Raw genomic sequence first — 17,288 nt, forward strand, 5'->3', positions numbered from 1 at the left:
AGTAACCCGCATCAAACATCTGAACATAAACGTCAATGCATTGGATTAAAGAGATAGTGTTTTTTTCAGAAATCTTTTTTTGTATTCTAAGGTTGCTAAAGAGAGTTCCTTAGTGTAGTAATCATTTTTAATAGGGCAAGAAACCCCAACCATTGTGTTACATTTTATATTCTGATTCTGTGTTACTGCAGACCAACCACTCTTAACGTTCAATACCTACCTGTATAAAAGATATGCAGCTCATACGCCCTGTATCCCTCATTTCCTACACACTGATTTACACACTTGTATGAACCATAGTCTTTGTATAATATGTGTTTGTGTGTGTGATGCAAAGTGCACTGACACCCTATATTGGGAGGAGCAGCGCTATAAAAAAAATCAATAAATGTGAGAGAGGGGCTGTGAAGAGATGAGGAGCACCGCTGGAAGTTGTTAGAAAGGAAATCCATTGAAAAGAAGGTGATTGTGGGAGTGTCAACAAAAATTGCTGTACCAATGCCATCAGCGCTAAAGCCGTCCCTGGACTGCTAAAATATGTATAGCTCAATTGAAAATGTTAAAACTCTATGTAATTGTGAAGGAATTTGAAACTGGGGGCTAAAAATTAAGTTCATAGTCTTCACTTTACTCACGGAAATAGCACAAGTACTTCAAACAGTGATATGGATGATTAGTGGCCTCAATTGAAGCACTAGCAAGCTCTGACAGAAATAAAGGATGTATTATTGGGAAATGGTGGAGCATAGCATAGCATATAGCTTTGTCTTTTGGAAATAAGCTGAAATTCTGAAAAGCTCCAACCTTCCCATTAAAATTGTAATTTTCAGTTTTTGTTTGTGAATTAAAGAAAATATTTCATAATTTGTGTATTTGTTTGACATATACTTGTTTCTGTAGTTGTGTCTTTTGTTGAGGTTCACATCCTAGAAATTGTTTAGGTAGGAGTCCCCTGCTTCCACTAGTGATTAAGTGGGCGTCCACGGTAATCAAAAGTTGGGAATCACTGCCCTAGTGCATAGTAAGCAGCTGATGGGGTTTTAAAATCCAACCAGCTGCTACACAAGGTAAATCAGGGGTCTGTATAGTAACAGATGAGATCAAGCAGACCAGAGACCAAGATAGTGTGGGTGTCATGGTATTATTAAACCTTCCAGCGGAGTTTGATACTGTTTCACATTCTTGCTCAGGCAGCTAAAAGACATTAGCATTGCAGGGAAATTTCTGGAATAGTTTACCTTTTTTTTTTTTTTTGACAAGATTGTTCCAAAATGATGAGGCTTGCTGAATACTGTTTAGCAGTGAAGCCAATCACATCAGGAGTTCCACAGTGTTTGGTCTTGAGTGCTAACCTTATTAATCTATATATGCCCACAGCCACCTTCAGTTCGAGTTGTTCAGCATCTCTTTTTTTTCCATATGTACCATTGATACTCATTTACTAGTCAGATTGGGTGTAGATTCAGTCAAGGCAGTCTCCAACCTCAGAACCTGCATGCAAGAAGTTGCCTGCTGGATGGAGCAAACAATCTAGCCCTTCAAGGAGATAAAACAAAGTGTAAGGAAATGCCTCCTTGGCACGGTTACCCCCTGACTTTTTGCCTTTGCTGATGCCCAGTTATGATTTGAAAGTGTGCTGAGGCCTGCTAACCAGGCCCCAGCACCAGTGTTCTTTCCCTAACCTGTACCTTTGTCTCCACAATTGGCACACCCTGGCATCCAGGTAAGTCCCTTGTAACTGGTACCCCTGGTACCAAGGGCCCTGATGCAAGGGAAGGTCTCTAAGGGCTGCATCATGTCTTATGCCACCCTGGGTACCCCTTCACTTAGCACATGCACACTGCTTCCCAGCTTGTATGCGCTGGTGGGGAGAAAATGACTAAGTCGACATGGCACTCCCCTCAGGGTGCCATGCCCAACTCACACTGCCAATGGCATAGATAAGTCACCCCTCTAGCAGGCCTTACAGCCCTAAGGCAGGGTGCACTATACCATAGGTGAGGGCATAGGTGCATGAGCACTATGCCCCTACAGTGTCTAAGCAAAACCTTAGACATTGTAAGTGCAGGGTAGCCATAAGAGTATATGGTCTGGGAGTCTGTCATACACGAACTCCACAGCACCATAATGGCTACACTGAAAACTGGGAAGTTTGGTATCAAACTTCTCAGCACAATAAATGCACACTCATGCCAGTGTACATTTTATTGTGAAATACACCCAGAGGGCATCTTAGAGATGCCCCCTGAAAACATACCCGACTTCCAGTGTGGGCTGACTAGTTTTACCAGTCTGCCACACACCAGATATGTTGCTGGCCACATGGGGAGAGTGCCCTTGTCACTCTGTGGCTAGTAACAAAGCCTGTACTGGGTGGAGGTGCTTCTCACCAATCTTGTTGCCAAATATGGATACATTTGGGGATGATAGAGACAAAATTTTCTCTGAAATGTTTAGTCAAAAGTCAGATATGAGTTCTAGAGCAGGATCAGCATCCAATCAAATTGAAGGGATGAAGAAAAAATACATTAGGTTAGAAAAATTACGCAAACAAGAACTGTCACGTTGGTGGGACGCAACAGTTCTGAAGAAATACGTTTTGGATAAAAAAGTACCAAGAGGACTTAGAATAGTAATATTCCCCTTGTTTGACGATCTGTCTCCCAGACATATGTTAGAGTGGGAACAACTACTATTTGAGGCATCGAAAGGCATGATGCAGATACTAGTACAACATGCAGAATGCAAGAGGGAGACACTACTCAAAGAAATACAGGACTTAAAAGTAGAGGTACTTAATCTCAATTTACCTGATGTGAAGGAAAAAAATGATAAGATACTAAAGGATGTTTTAGATAAACACCAACAATATATCAAGACCGAGAAAATGACGAAGATACAAAGAGATGACAGGGATTACAAGAATGGACGGGTCTATACATTTGCTAGAAGATTTGATGGCATTTCAATGAAACATATAGATAGTGACATTGGGGTTAATAGACAAACATCCGAGAGTGAATCAGAAATTTCCATCAATTCCAGTGATCAGGAAAGGGAAGCACTCAGTGACAGTTCAAATGTTTCCTCCAATATCGAACAAGGTGCCTCTTCTAGGTTTTTACGGGAAGCCAAACGATACCGGTTAGGCAACAGGAGGGCTGGAGTTTCTGACTGTCTTTTTCGAGCAGTGTGAACTACATGGCTAAGCACGGAATTATATATGTTTGACTCTTAGGATTGGATGTAACTTTTTTGTTACCATTAGGAATTTCCCAGGCTGGATTTATTGTGTACACCAATTTAATGTTTGTTTTTTCTTTTTCTTTTCTTGATTTATACATGTCTAACATGTATTGATGTCCATTTGTATTTTTTAGTTTATGTATTAAATATTGTCCTAAATGGAATAAATATCACATTTTCAGATTGACAGTATATCTATGGTCTTTATGTACTGCAGCTCTGAATGTAAAATCCAAATAAATTTTTCTCTTGTTCTGGTTTACGTCCTGTATATATTTGCATGAGCTTCTTATATATGCAATCATATTGTTTCTTCTTCATGATTGTTTAGAGACTATTTACTTATTGGATAGGAGTTTTCCACATATTTTTATATCTTTGCTTCTCACCTCCCCCTGCAGGAACTGTAACACCTGGCGGTGAGCCTCAAAGCCTCACCCCCTTTGTTACAGCACCACAGGGCATCCCAGCTAGTGGAGATGCCCACCGCCTCCGGCCACGGCCCCACTTTTGGCGGCAAGGCCGGAGGAGATAATGAGAAAAACAAGGAGGAGTCACTGGCCAGTCAGGACAACCCCTAAGGTGTCCTGAGCTGAGGTAACTCTGACTTTTAGAAATCCTCCATCTTGCAGATGGAGGATTCCCCCAATAGGATTAGGGATGTACCCCCCTCCCCTCAGGGAGGAGGCACAAAGAGGGTGTAGCCACCGTCAGGGCCAGTAGCCATTGGCTAATAACCCCCAGACCTAAACACCCCCCTAAATTGAGTATTTAGGGCCCCCCAGAACCGAGGAACATAGATTCCTGCAACCTGAAGACGAAGAAGGACTGATGACCTGAAGCCCTGCAGAGAAGACGGAGACACCAACTGCTTTGGCCCCAGCCCTACTGGCCTGTCTCCCCACTTCGAGAAAAACTGCAACAGCGACGCGTCCCCCAGGGTCCAGCGACCTCTGTAGCCTCAGAGGACTACCCTGCATCTAAAAGGACCAAGAACTCCCGAGGACAGCGGCCCTGTTCCACAAAGACTGCAACTTTGCAACAAAGAAACAACTTTTAAAGACCACACGTTTCCCGCCGGAAGCGTGAGACTTTCCACTCTGCACCCGACGCCCCCGGCTCGACCTGCGGAGAACCAACACTACAGGGAGGACTCCCCGGTGACTGTGACCATGTGAGTAGCCAGAGGTGACCCCCCTGAGCCCCCCCGGCGACGCCTGCAGAAGGAATCCAGAGGCTCCCCCTGACTGCGACTGCCTGCTTCTAAGAACCCGACACCTGGTAAAGACCCTGCACCCGCAGCCCCCAGGACCTGAAGGATCCAACCTCCAGTGTAGAAGCGACCCCCAGGTGGCCCTCTCCCTTGCCCAGGTGGTGGCTACCCTGAGGAGCCCCCCCCCCCCTTTGCCTGCCTGCTCCGCTGAAGAGACCCCTGGGTCTCCCATTGAACTCCATTGCAAACCCGATGCCTGTTTGCACTCTGCACCCGGCCTCCCCCGTGCCGCTGAGGGTGTACTTTTTGTGCTAACTTGTGTCCCCCACCTCGGTACCCTACAAAACCCCCCTGGTCTGCCCTCTGAAGACACGGGTACTTACCTGCTGGCAGACTGGAACCGGGGCACCCCCTTCTCCATTGAAGCCTATGTGTTTTGGGTACCACTTTGACCTCTGCACCTGACCGGCCCTGAGCTGCTGGTGTGGTAACTTTGGGGTTCCCCTGAACCCCCAACAATGGGCTACCTTGGACCCAACTTTGAACCCTGTATGGGGGTTTACTTACCTGCAAAACTAACAAACACTTACCTCCCCCAGGAACTGTTGAAAATTGCACTGTCTAGTTTTAAATTAGCTTATTGCCATTTTTGTGAAAACTGTACATGCTATTTTGCTGATTCAAAGTTCACAAGTTACCTAAGTGAAATACCTTTAATTTGAAGTATTACTTGTAAATCTTGAACCTGTGGTTCTTAAAATAAACGAAGAAAATATATTTTTCTATATAACAACCTATTGGCCTGGAATTGTCTTCGAGTGTGTGTTCCTCATTTATTGCCTGTGTGTGTACAACAAATGCTTAACACTACCCTCTGATAAACCTACTGCTCGATCACACTACCACAAAATAGAGCATTAGAATTATCTCTTTTTGCCACTATCTTACCTCTAAGGGGAACCCTTGGACTCTGTGCATGCTATTTCTTACTTTGAAATAGTATATACAGAGCCAACTTCCTACATTGGTGGATCAGCGGTGGGGTACAAGACTTTGCATTTACTGGACTACTCAGCCAATACCTGATCACACGACTAAATTCCCAAAATTGTCATTAGAAACTGAGTTTTGAAATTTGAGCTATTTTTCTACATTTTTAAAAGTCCTGCTAGGGCCTTGTGTTAGCCCCTGTTAGCATTTCTTTTAGAGTTTAAAAGTTTTGTAAAAGTTTCAATTAAGTTCTAGAGATAGTTTTAGATTCTTAAAAAGTATTCCAACTTTTAGAAACATAATGTCTGCTGCAGAAGAGATAGTGATGGAACTCAACCTCACCCCTTACCTCCATCTTAGGACGTCAGAGTTAAGGTCTCTCTGCAAAATCAAAAAGATAAAGACTGGTTCAAACCCTACCAAAGTACAGCTCCAGGAGCTCTTGGCAGAGTTTGCTAAAAATAACACCTCTGATGATACCTTCCCAGAGGGGGAAGCTAGTGATGTGGAGGATTTCCCACCTCCAGTCCTATATAGGGAGCCCAGGGTTTCTCCAACCCTGTCTCCACAAGTGATAGTCAGAGATGTTGCTTCTCTCACACGAGAGTCCAACAGCTCTGCAAGCATTGAGGGCAGCCTCAATGAAGATGACCTCCTGTTAGCCAGGATGGTCAAAAGATTGGCTTTAGAAAGACAGATCCTAGCCATAGAAAGGGAAAGACAAGAGATGGGCCTAGGTCCCATCAATGGTGGCAGCAACATAAGTAGGGTCAGAGATTCTCCTGACATGTTGAAAATCCCTAAAGGGGTTGTAACTAAATATGAAGATGGTGATGACATCACCAAATGGTTCACAGCTTTTGAGAGGGCTTGTGCAACCAGAAAAGTAAACAGATCTCACTGGGGTGCTCTCATTTGGGAAATGTTCACTGGAAAGTATAGGGATAGACTCCTCACACTCTGTGGAAAAGATGCAGAATCCTATGACCTCATGAAGGCTACCCTGATTGAGGGCTTTGGATTCTCAACTGAGGAGTACAGGATTAGGTTCACGGGGGCTCAAAAATCCTCGAGCTAGACCTGGGTTGATTTTGTTGACTACTCAGTTAAAACACTGGATGGTTGGATTCATGGCAGTGGTGCAAATGTTTATGATGGGCTGTACAATTTATTTGTGAAATAACACCTGTTAAGTAATTGTTTCAATGATAAACTGCATCAGCATCTGGTAGACCTAGGACCAATTTCTCCCCAAGAATTGGGAAAGAAGGCAGACCACTGGGTCAAGACTAGGGTGACCAAGACTTCCACAGGGGGTGACCAAAAGAAAGGGGTCACAAAGACTCCCCAGGGGAAGAGTGTTGAGACATCCAAGGGAAAAAGTAAAGAGCCTTCTACAGGGCCCAAAAACCTGCTCAGGAGGGAGGGTCCAAAGCCTCTTCACAATCCAATTTTGGGTACAAGGGTAAAAACTTCGATCCCAAAAAGGCCTGGTGTCATAGCTGTAATCAGCAGGGACACCAAACTGGAGACAAGGCCTGTCCCAAGAAAGGTTCCACTTCTAACTCTACTCCAGCTAACACTGGAATAGCCAGTCTCCAGGTGGGATCAACAGTGTGCCCAGAGCAAATCAGGGTTCACACTGAAGCTACATTAGTCTCTGAGGGTGGGATGGACTTAGCCACACTGGCTGCCTGGCCCCCTAATATGCACAAATACAGGCAGCAACTCTTAATTAATGGGACAAGTGTAGAAGGCCTGATGGATACAGGTGCCAGTGTCACCATGGTGACAGAGAAACTGGTTTCCCCTGGTCAGTACCTGGCTGGATAAACGTATCCAGTCACCAACACTGACAATCAGACTAAAGTACATCCCATGGCTATGGTAACTTTAGAGTGGGGAGGGGTAAATGGCCTGAAACAGGTGGTGGTCTCCTCAAATATCCCTGTAGACTGTTTGCTTGGAAATTACCTGGAGTCCTCAGCATGGGCTGAGGTAGAACTCAAAACCCATGCAGCCATGCTGGGTATCCCTGAACTAGTGTGTGTCAAGACAAGGGCACAGTGCAAGGCTCAGGGTGAAAAAGTGGTGTTGGAGCCTGGAAAAAGGGCCCAACCCTCCAAGAGAAAAGGCAAGAAGACTGGGGAACCAGCTTCAACACAACAAGAGAAAGAAAACCTCTCTTCCCAGGAAGAAGTTTTGCCCTCTGAGGGAACTGAGCCCATGGAGTTAGAACCTTATCAGGTTGAGCTCTTAGGCCCAGGGGGACCCACAAGGGAACAGTTGTGTAAGGGGCAAGAAACATGTCCCTCTCTTGAAGGCCTTAGGCAGCAAGCTGCTGAGGAGTCCAAAGGAAAAATCACTGGAACACATAGAGTCTATTGGGAAGATGGACTCCTCTACACTGAGGCAAGAGATCCCAGAACCTGGTGCCACTAGGAGAGTGGTAGTGCCTCAGGAGTTTAGGGAGTTCATTCTAACCATAGCTCATGATATACCACTTGCTGGGCATTTGGGACAGACCAAGACTTGGGAGAGGTTAGTCAACCATTTCTATTGGCCCAACATGTCCCAGAAGGTAAAGGAGTTTTGTGTCTCCTGTGCCACCTGTCAAGCCAGTGGTAAGGCAGGTGGACACCCAAAGGCCCCCCTCATTCCACTTCTAGTGGTGGGGGTCCCCTTTGAAAGAGTGGATGTGGACATAGTGGGTCCACTTGAACCTCCCACAGCCTCAGGGAACCAATACATACTAGTAGTAGTGGATCATGCTACTAGATACCCTGAAGCAATTCCCCTTAGGTCCACTACTGCGCCTGCAGTAGCAAAAGCACTCATTGGTATCTTTACCAGAGTGGGATTTCCTAAGGAGGTAGTGTCTGACAGGGGTACCAACTTCATGTCAGCATACCTAAAGCATATGTGGAATGAGTGTGGGGTGACTTACAAATTCACCACACCATACCATCCACAAACCAATGGTCTTGTAGAAAGGTTTAACAAGACATTGAAAGGCATGATCATGGGGCTCCCTGAAAAGCTCAAAAGGAGATGGGATGTCCTCTTGCCATGTCTGCTTTTCGCCTACAGAGAGGTGCCTCAGAAGGGAGTAGGGTTTTCCCCCTTTGAACGTCTGTTTGGCCAACCTGTAAGGGGACCACTAGCTCTTGTAAAAGAAGGCTGGGAGAGACCTCTCCATGAGCCTAAACAAGATATAGTGGACTATGTACTAGGCCTACGTTCCAGGATGGCAGAGTACATGGAAAAGGCAAGCAAAAGATGTGGTATGACCAAAAGGCTGCTATGGTTGAGTTTCAGCCAGGGCAGAAAGTCTGGGTTCCGGAGCCCGTGGCTCCCAGGGCACATCTTGACAGATGGAGTGGCCCTTACCCAGTACTAGAAAGAAAGAGTCAGGTCACCTAGCTGGTAGACCTAGGCACTAGCAGGACCCCCAAAAGGGTGATCCATGTGAACCGCCTCAAACTCTTTCATGACAGGGCAGATGTGAATCTGTTGATGGTAACAGATGAGGACCAGGAAGCTGTGAGTGAACCTCTCCCTGATCTCCTCTCCACAGACCCTAAAGATGGCTCAGTAGATGGAGTGATCTGTTCAGACACCCTCTCTGGCCAATAGCAATCTGACTGTATGTTCTGCTTTCCTACTTATCTCGTATCAGAGCTTACAGAACATATCAAGAATGCACTTCTGAGTTCAAAGAAGACCTTTATTGTTGTCAATTCTTCCCCACCCACAAGTTCTTGAGGGACGAATTATTAGATTTCAAGCACAAAAGTAGTCACAGCATTAAAACAAAATATATCTCAGTACTTCTCAGTTGCAATGTACACAGCAGGTTATGTATATAATGCAAAGCAAAACAAATACTTTACCGTGTGAGAAACTATTTACAGCTTCATCTTTCTGGGGTCTGCAGGTTGATGACTCCGGTCAACTGCGAGAAAGAGATTATCTACCCACACGGGAGACTGGCAACTGGCACCAAGTTCCAGCCCGAAGTCCGGCAGATTCAATCTAATTCTCTGAAGCCCCGAGCCATCCTTACCAAAGCATGCCCCCTCCTCTCAGACTCGGGAAAACTATGCAAGCCTTTGGAGACTGGCCAGATCTCCTAGACTTCTCCTCTTCCCAAGCCTGAGCAGAAAGGAAAACACCAAACGTACTCTCTTACCAGGTCTAGTCTGGTGTGAAGAAAATATCTTGGTTCATCTTGTGGAAAAACACAGCTTGGAAAAATACAGCTTGGATTCTCAACTGCAATGTCTAACTCCACGTTAAAGGCAATAGGCAGCTAACCTAAATATCAAATATAATGTCTAATGTCATGTCAAAGCCAATAGGCAGCTGAACTGAATACAAAATGTAATGTCTAATGTCATGTCAAAGCCAATAGGCAGCTGAGCTGAATACAAAATGTAATGTCTAATATCATGTCAAAGCCAATAGGCAGAATACAATATGTAATGGATAATGCAATGTCAAAGCCAATAGGCAGCTAAATTGAATACCGAAAGTAATGGCTAATGCCATGTCAAAGCCAATAGGCGGCTAGGCTGAACAAATCATACAATGTGCTACTGGTGAACATTGAGCAACTAATATGCGCAGTGGTGAAACACAAAGTCATTGGTCAAACATCATTAATAGCATCACACTGTAGGAAGGTCTTACAACAGTTTGCTGAGCTCTTTTTCCTAACACCAGGTCATACACACCTGTGTACCCATGATGTGGACACAGGAGAGAGCATGTCTGTCAAAAACAAAATTTTCAGACACTCTGACCAAGTTAAGGAAAGTATCAAAGTGGAAGTCCCCAAGATGCTGGAATTGGGAGTCATTGAGCACTCTGACAGCCCCTGGGCTAGCCCAGTGGTTTTAGTCCCCAAACCTCACACCAAAGATGGAAAGAGAGAGATGAGGTTTTGTGTGGACTACAGATGACTTAATTCTGTCACCAAGACAGATGCCCATCCCATTCCAAGGGCAGATGAATTGATTGACAAACTAGGTGCTGCCAGATACTTAAGTACCTTTGACTTGACAGCAGGGTACTGGCAAATCAAAATGGCACCAGGAGCAAAAGAAAAGACAGCATTCTCCACACCTGATGGGCATTATCAGTTTACTGTTATGCCCTTTGGTTTAAAGAATGCCCCTGCCACCTTCCAAAGGTTGGTGAATCAAGTCCTTGCTGGCTTGGAGACCTTTAGTGCAGCTTATCTTGACGATATTGCTGTCTTTTGCTCCAGCTGGCAGGATCACCTGGTCCACCTGAAGAAGGTTTTGAAGGCCCTGTAAGCAGCAGGCCTCTCTATCAAGGCATCCAAATGTCAGATAGGGCAGGGAACTGTGGTTTACTTGGGACACCTTGCAGGTGGAGGCCAGGTTCAGCCACTCCAGCCCAAGATCCAGACTATTCTGGACTGGGCAGCTCCAAAAACCCAGACTCAAGTCAGGGCATTCCTTGGCGTGACTGGGTACTACAGGAGGTTTGTGAAGGGATATGGATCAATAGTGACACCCCTCACAGAACTTACCTCCAAGAAAATGCCCAAGAAGGTAAACTGGACTGTAGAATGCCAACAGGCCTTTGACACCCTGAAACAAGCTATGTGCACAGCACCAGTTCTAAAAGCTCCAGATTACTCCAAGCAGTTCATTGTGCAGACTGATGCCTCTGAACATGGGATAGGGGCAGTTTTGTCCCAAACAAATGATGATGGCCTTGACCAGCCTGTTGCTTTCATTAGCAGGAGGTTACTCCCCAGGGAGCAGCGTTGGAGTGCCATTGAGAGGGAGGCCTTTGCTGTGGTTTGGTCCCAGAAGAAGCTGAGACCATACCTCTTTGGTACTCACTTTGTAGTTCAAACTGACCACAGACCTCTCCGATGGCTAATGGAAATGAAAGGTGAAAATCCAAAACTGTTGAGGTGGTCCATCTCCCTACAGGGAATGGACTTTATAGTGGAACACAGACCTGGGACTGCCCATGCCAATGCAGATGGCCTTTCCAGGTTCTTCCACTTAGAAAATGAAGACTCTCTTGGGAAAGGTTAGTCTCATCCTCTTTCGTTTGGGGGGGGGGGGAGGGGTGGTTGTGTAAGGAAATGCCTCCTTGTCATGGTTACCCTCTCACTTTTTGCCTTTGTTGATGCCAAGTTATGATTTGAAAGTGTGCTGACGCCTGCTAACCAGCCCCCAGCACCAGTGTTATTTCCCTAAAACTGTGCTTTTGTTTCCACAATTGGCACACCCTGGCATCCAGGTAAGTCCCTTGTAACTGGTACTCCTGGTACCAAGGGCCCTGATGTCAGTGAAGGTCTCCAAGGGCTGTAGCATGTCCTATGCCACTCTGGGGACCCCTCACTAAGCTCAGACACACTGCTTGCCAGCTTGTTTGTGCTGGTGGGGAGAAAATGACTAAGTCGACATGGCACTCCCCTCAGGGTGCCATGCCAACTTCACACTGCCTATGGCATAGATAAGTCACCCCTCTAGCAGGCCTTACAGTCCTAAGGCAGGGTGCACTATACCATAGGTGAGGGCATAGGTGCATGAGCACTATGCCCCTACAGTGTGTAAGCAAAACCAAAATTTAGTATTGTTGTGGAACGACATAAGTTTTTTCGAGAACCCAATCGCCAAATGAATCGGTTGATCAGTATGTGTGTGCATTACGATCGTTAGCCAACACATGTAAGTTTAAAGATTTACATGAGGAAATAATACGGGATCAGCTAATATGCCATACTAAGGACAGGAAAATACAAGAAAAATTATTATCACTTAGGGACCCATCATTGGATGAAGCGTTGTCAGCAGGAAGGCGCATAGAAGTGACTTCCAAATATATTAAGGAGTTAGAGAAAAAAAATGATGTGGATGAGAATGGTATGACGGTCCAGGCGGTAGATAAAATCAAGTGTGAAAATGATGGTGCGAGGGCTGGGAGGAAAAAATGTTACAGGTGTGGTAGTGTAAAGCATTTAGCGTTTTCGATGAGTTGCCCAGCCAGTAACAGCAAGTGTTTCAAATGTAATAAAATAGGAATTTTTTTAAAAGTTTGTAACCAGAAGAAAATGGGGGACAAGAAAAATGTAAACTGTTTACTTAATGAGAATTCCTTGGAGGCTTGCGAGAGAAGTGAACAGGTAGAGGTGCTGATGCTGCAAGCTATAGTTTCGGAGGGTACATCTGATTATAGTAATGTGTGGATGTTAGGAAATGATGATTACAGATCACCAAAATGTGTGGTGGGATTAAATGGTATACCAGTTAGTATGTGGGTGGATTCATGTTCCCCGCATACATTAATTGATAAAGGGACATGGACAAAAGCAGGTGAGGTGCAATTATCTAAATCTAAGGTGAACCTGATGGGTTATGGGGGAAACAGAATACCTTTATTAGGTTGTTTCTGAGGAGGGATTGAGTTCAAACAGAAAAAGATCTATAGTGACATTTATGTAGAGGAGAGTGGAAAATGTTTATTAGGTTGGAGTGAACAGAGAACTTTAGGAGTTATACTGGACCCAAATACAGAAGAACAAGTGTTGACGGTGGAGGGTGAGGACGAGAAATCGGTTAGGTGGAAGTTAGAATTTCCAAAATTATTTGGCGAGAAACTGGGGTGCTTAAAGGGATTCCAACATAAAATCATAATGAAGGAAGGAGCTGTACCTAAGGTACACAAAGTGAGGAGCGTTCCAGTAGTATTAAAAGAATCTTTGAAAAGTGAGCTGAAAAGATTGTTGGAAATGGGTGTAATAGAGGAAGTAGAGTCCTCGGAATGGCTCAGTCCAGTGGTTTTGGCACGCAAACCTAATGGAAAAATCCGTATGTGCGTGGACTTGAGGGATCTAAATGAAAATATCTGGATAGACACCCGATACCAAACAGAAATGAGCTGCTGGCAGGCATTCAGGGCGGTGCAATCTTTTCTACCATTGATTTGTCAAATGCGTACCACCAAATCATGCTACATCCTGATTCAAAACATCTAACATCTTTCATAACACCTGAAGGTGCGTTCAGATATGTACGCATGCCTTTTGGATTGGCATCGGCGGTGTTCCAGAGAGTCATGCAAGGTTTGTTGGGTGAAATTAGAAATGTAAGATGTTTCCAAGATGATGTGTTGGTATGGGCAAAAGATGTAGGGGAGCATAATATAGTAATGAGAAAGGTATGTTCCATATTAGAGAAAGCAGGACTAACGGTGGAAATGAAGAAGTGTAAATTTGAGCGCAAAAGTGTCGAATATTTGGGTCACACAGTATCGGGAAATGGTATAAAGCCGAAAATTAACTTATTGGAAGCAATTGATAAAGCACCGATTCCTTCAAATAAAGACCAACTAAGATCTTTCTTGGGTTTAGCGGAATATTACGCAAAATTTGTGAAAAATTTTGCTGATGTTGCCCAACCATTGCACTCTATAATGAACAAAAATCAGAAATTTGAATGGTCTAAGGAGTGCCAACAAGCGTATTCTTCTCTAAAGAAGTGTATTATCAACGCAGTGGAACTAAAACCTTTTGTAGCAGGAGATCATACCATCGTGTATACGGATGCAAGTATGCATGGCCTTGGAGCAGTGTTGATGCAATCACATAAAGGGAAGGAACATGTAATAGCATTTGCTTCAAGAACATTGAAGGGAGCAGAAGCAACATACTCCGCAATCGAGAAGGAGGCTTTTGCTTGTTGGTGGGGTGTTAAATACTTTAAGAACTATGTGTGGGGGAGGAAATTTGAACTGCGAACAGATCATAAGCCGTTAATCGAGGTATTTACGACAAAGGGTGCATATCGAGCATCTTCCAGAGTGGCAAGATGGATATACAGTTTGCAAGAATATAATTTTGAAATGAGATATGTGCCAGGGGTGAAGAACGTAAATGCAGATTGCTTGTCCAGACTGCCAATTGAGAATCAAATAGATGAGGAAGAAGAAGAATGGATGGTTGCAAGTGTCCAAGATGTAGGGACTGATGCAATTAGTGAGGAACTGTGGCGTAAGTCAGTGAATGAAGATGGGGAGTTACAAGTGCTGAAGGAAAATTTGGGATTGCAATGGTCCAAATTGGGAGATCATGCGAACCAGGTGGCAAATTTCAAAAGTGTATGGTCAGAATTGTCAATTCAAGATGGGTTGTTGAGGCGTGGTGTCAGGTTGGTTGTTCCATATAAATTGAGAGGAAGATTATTGGAAGTATTACATGAGGGTCACGGTGGCATGTCGGGAATGAAAAGGAAGGCAAGAGAAGATTTTTGGTGGCCGGGGATGGACCGAGATGTGGAGAGGTTCGTAAGGAACTGTGTGGAGTGTGCATGCAGCGATAAATCCCATGTGGGAGGGAGGACACCAATTGTTCCATTTCCATTTTCGGAAAAACCTTGGCAGAAAGTAGGAATGGACATATGTGGTCCTTTTTTGTTGGACACTAACGACAAGGTTTTTGTTGTGGTAATGATAGATTATCATTCAAAGTGGCCTGAAGTGAGTGTAGTGAAGGATGTAAGATCAAGCGCAGTAATAGAGTTTTGTGAAGAGGTATGGAGGAGAGGGGGTTATCCAGAGGCGGTTGTGACGGACAATGGTCCACAATTTACGTCTGGGGAGTTTGTTGACTATGTAGAAAGGTGTGGGGTAAAACATGTTAGAACGGCTATAGCCCATCCCAGGGAAAATGGACTGGTGGAAAGGTTCAACAGAGTGCTAAGTGAAAATATACAATTGTCAGTGCAAAATGGTCTGAACTGGAAAAAAGAAATACAGAATCTTTTGTGGAATTATCGCACTACCCCGCATTCCCTCACGCTGGAGACCCCATTTGTATTGTTAAAAGGTAGAAAGCCATGTACCAAGGCTGTGCCAGGGTGGATGGGTAAAGCAGGAAAAGGCAAGGTGAATGAGAAGGAAGAGTTGAGGTGTGTGAGAGAGAGACAGGAAGTGTATGATGGAAGAAACAAGGAGGATTGGAGGAAGGAAAAGTTGGAAATCGGTGATTGGGTGAGAACTAGGGTGTGGGATAAAAAGAACAAAGGTGCGTCTAAGTGGTCAATACCGAAGCAGGTGGTGAAGGTGTATGAATATAGTGTGGAGCTGGAAGACGGTAAAAGGTGGAATGAGAGCAAAATAACAAAATGTAATGAAGCAGAGTTGCGAAAATGGAAGGGTATGAGGGTTGATGGTAAGCGGAGTGAGGTGAGCAAGGAGGAGTGTAAGGAAAGGAGATTGGTGAAGAGACCTGCGTATTTGAAGGATTACATAACATGAGAATATTTTTTTTTTAGCATATAGTAAGTCGAGTGAGGTTAGTTTTGTATTAATTGGGTTTTGCACGTTAAATATATAGTGTAGAGTAAATTGTTAAAGAACAAGATTAGGATATATATATATATGTTGGGCTGTAAAAAAAAAAAAAGAAATTGGGTGGGTAAAGGGGGAGATGTGTTGGATAGTGGAACGTGGTGACATGTTGTTGCCTAGCTATGTGGGGAAGAAGCTAGAATATTGAGAGCTGCTTGCAGGCAGTTGGGATGAAGGATCTGTCAGGGTTGGTTGCAATACTAAGCTGGAATAAAAGAATACAGTATTTTACTCCGAAAACGACGTTGGAGTATCTTTTCAGAATCATCCTTGGTTTACCATGGCTATCTTACCACAATCCAGAGATAAAATGGTCTGAACGAAAAGTAATCTTTTCTTCCATGTTGTGCAATGAAAAGTGTCTCCAGACAGTTCAGGTCACTAACACTTGTAGATCTCACATAGCCACCGCTGCTGAACAAGAGGTTGAACTCCCTGCCTAATATTCATCGCTCAAGGATGTCTTTGATGAAAAGGAAGCAGAAACCTTGCCTCCCCATCGGCCTTATGACTGTCAGATTGATCTAACTCCTGGTGCTATCCTTCCGAGTTGTCATGTGTATGCCTTGTCGGAAAAAGAGAATCAACATCTCAGAAAATATTTAGATCAATTTCTAGAGAATGGTTTCATTTGGCCTTCAAAATCTCCAGCAGCTTCTCCTTTGTTTTTTGTTCCAAAAGCTAATGGGAATCTTCGAACTTGTACAGACTATAGAGGTTTGAACAAAATCACAGTCAAGAACAGATACCCATTGCCTCTGATTCCTGTCTTGTTGGATCAATTCAAAAGAGCAAAGATTTAAATCAAACTAGACTTAAGAGGAACCTCTCATTTGGTCAGAATGAGAGAAGGGAATGAATGGAAGACGGCATTCAAAAGAAGATATGGACTCTATGAATATACCGTCATGCCTTTTGGTCTGTGTAACGCTCCAGCAGCATTTAAGTTTTTCCTAAATGATGTCCTTAGAGAATATCTAGATCTATTTGCCATAGTGTACATCGACAATATTCTAATCTACTCTGACAATGAAACTGAACATGTCCAGCATGTCAAGAAAATCCTTCTGGCTCTTCAAAAACATCATCTGTACTGCAAACTAACCAAATGTGAATTTCATGTTACCACAGTGGAGTTTCTAGGGGTCATCCTTACCCATCAGGGTATGGTCATGGCTGAGAGAAAAGTACAAGCGGTCTCTGATTGGCCTACCCCAAGGACTGTTCGAGATGTGCAATGCTTTCTAGGCTTTGCAAATTTCTACCACAGGTTTATCAATCAATTCTCTCAGACAGTGTCACCAATCACCAAGTTGTTGAGGAAAAAAGAAAAATGTGTATGGTCGTCTGAAGCTGATAAACCCTTTTCCACATTTGTAGGAGGCTGGACTGGCTTGTAGTGAGTACCAAGGGGTACTTGCACCTTGCACCAGGCCCAGTT

The 17,288-nt window shown here is 44.2% G+C and overlaps 1 pseudogene; it reads left to right on the forward strand.

Annotated features, from left to right (window-relative positions):
* Positions 1–17,288, forward strand: part of LOC138248893 (zinc finger protein 850-like) — a 200,477-nt pseudogene that overhangs the window by 79,034 nt on the left and 104,155 nt on the right.

This window comes from Pleurodeles waltl, chromosome 8 (assembly GCF_031143425.1).
Source record: "Pleurodeles waltl isolate 20211129_DDA chromosome 8, aPleWal1.hap1.20221129, whole genome shotgun sequence".
NCBI lineage: Eukaryota > Metazoa > Chordata > Amphibia > Caudata > Salamandridae > Pleurodeles > Pleurodeles waltl.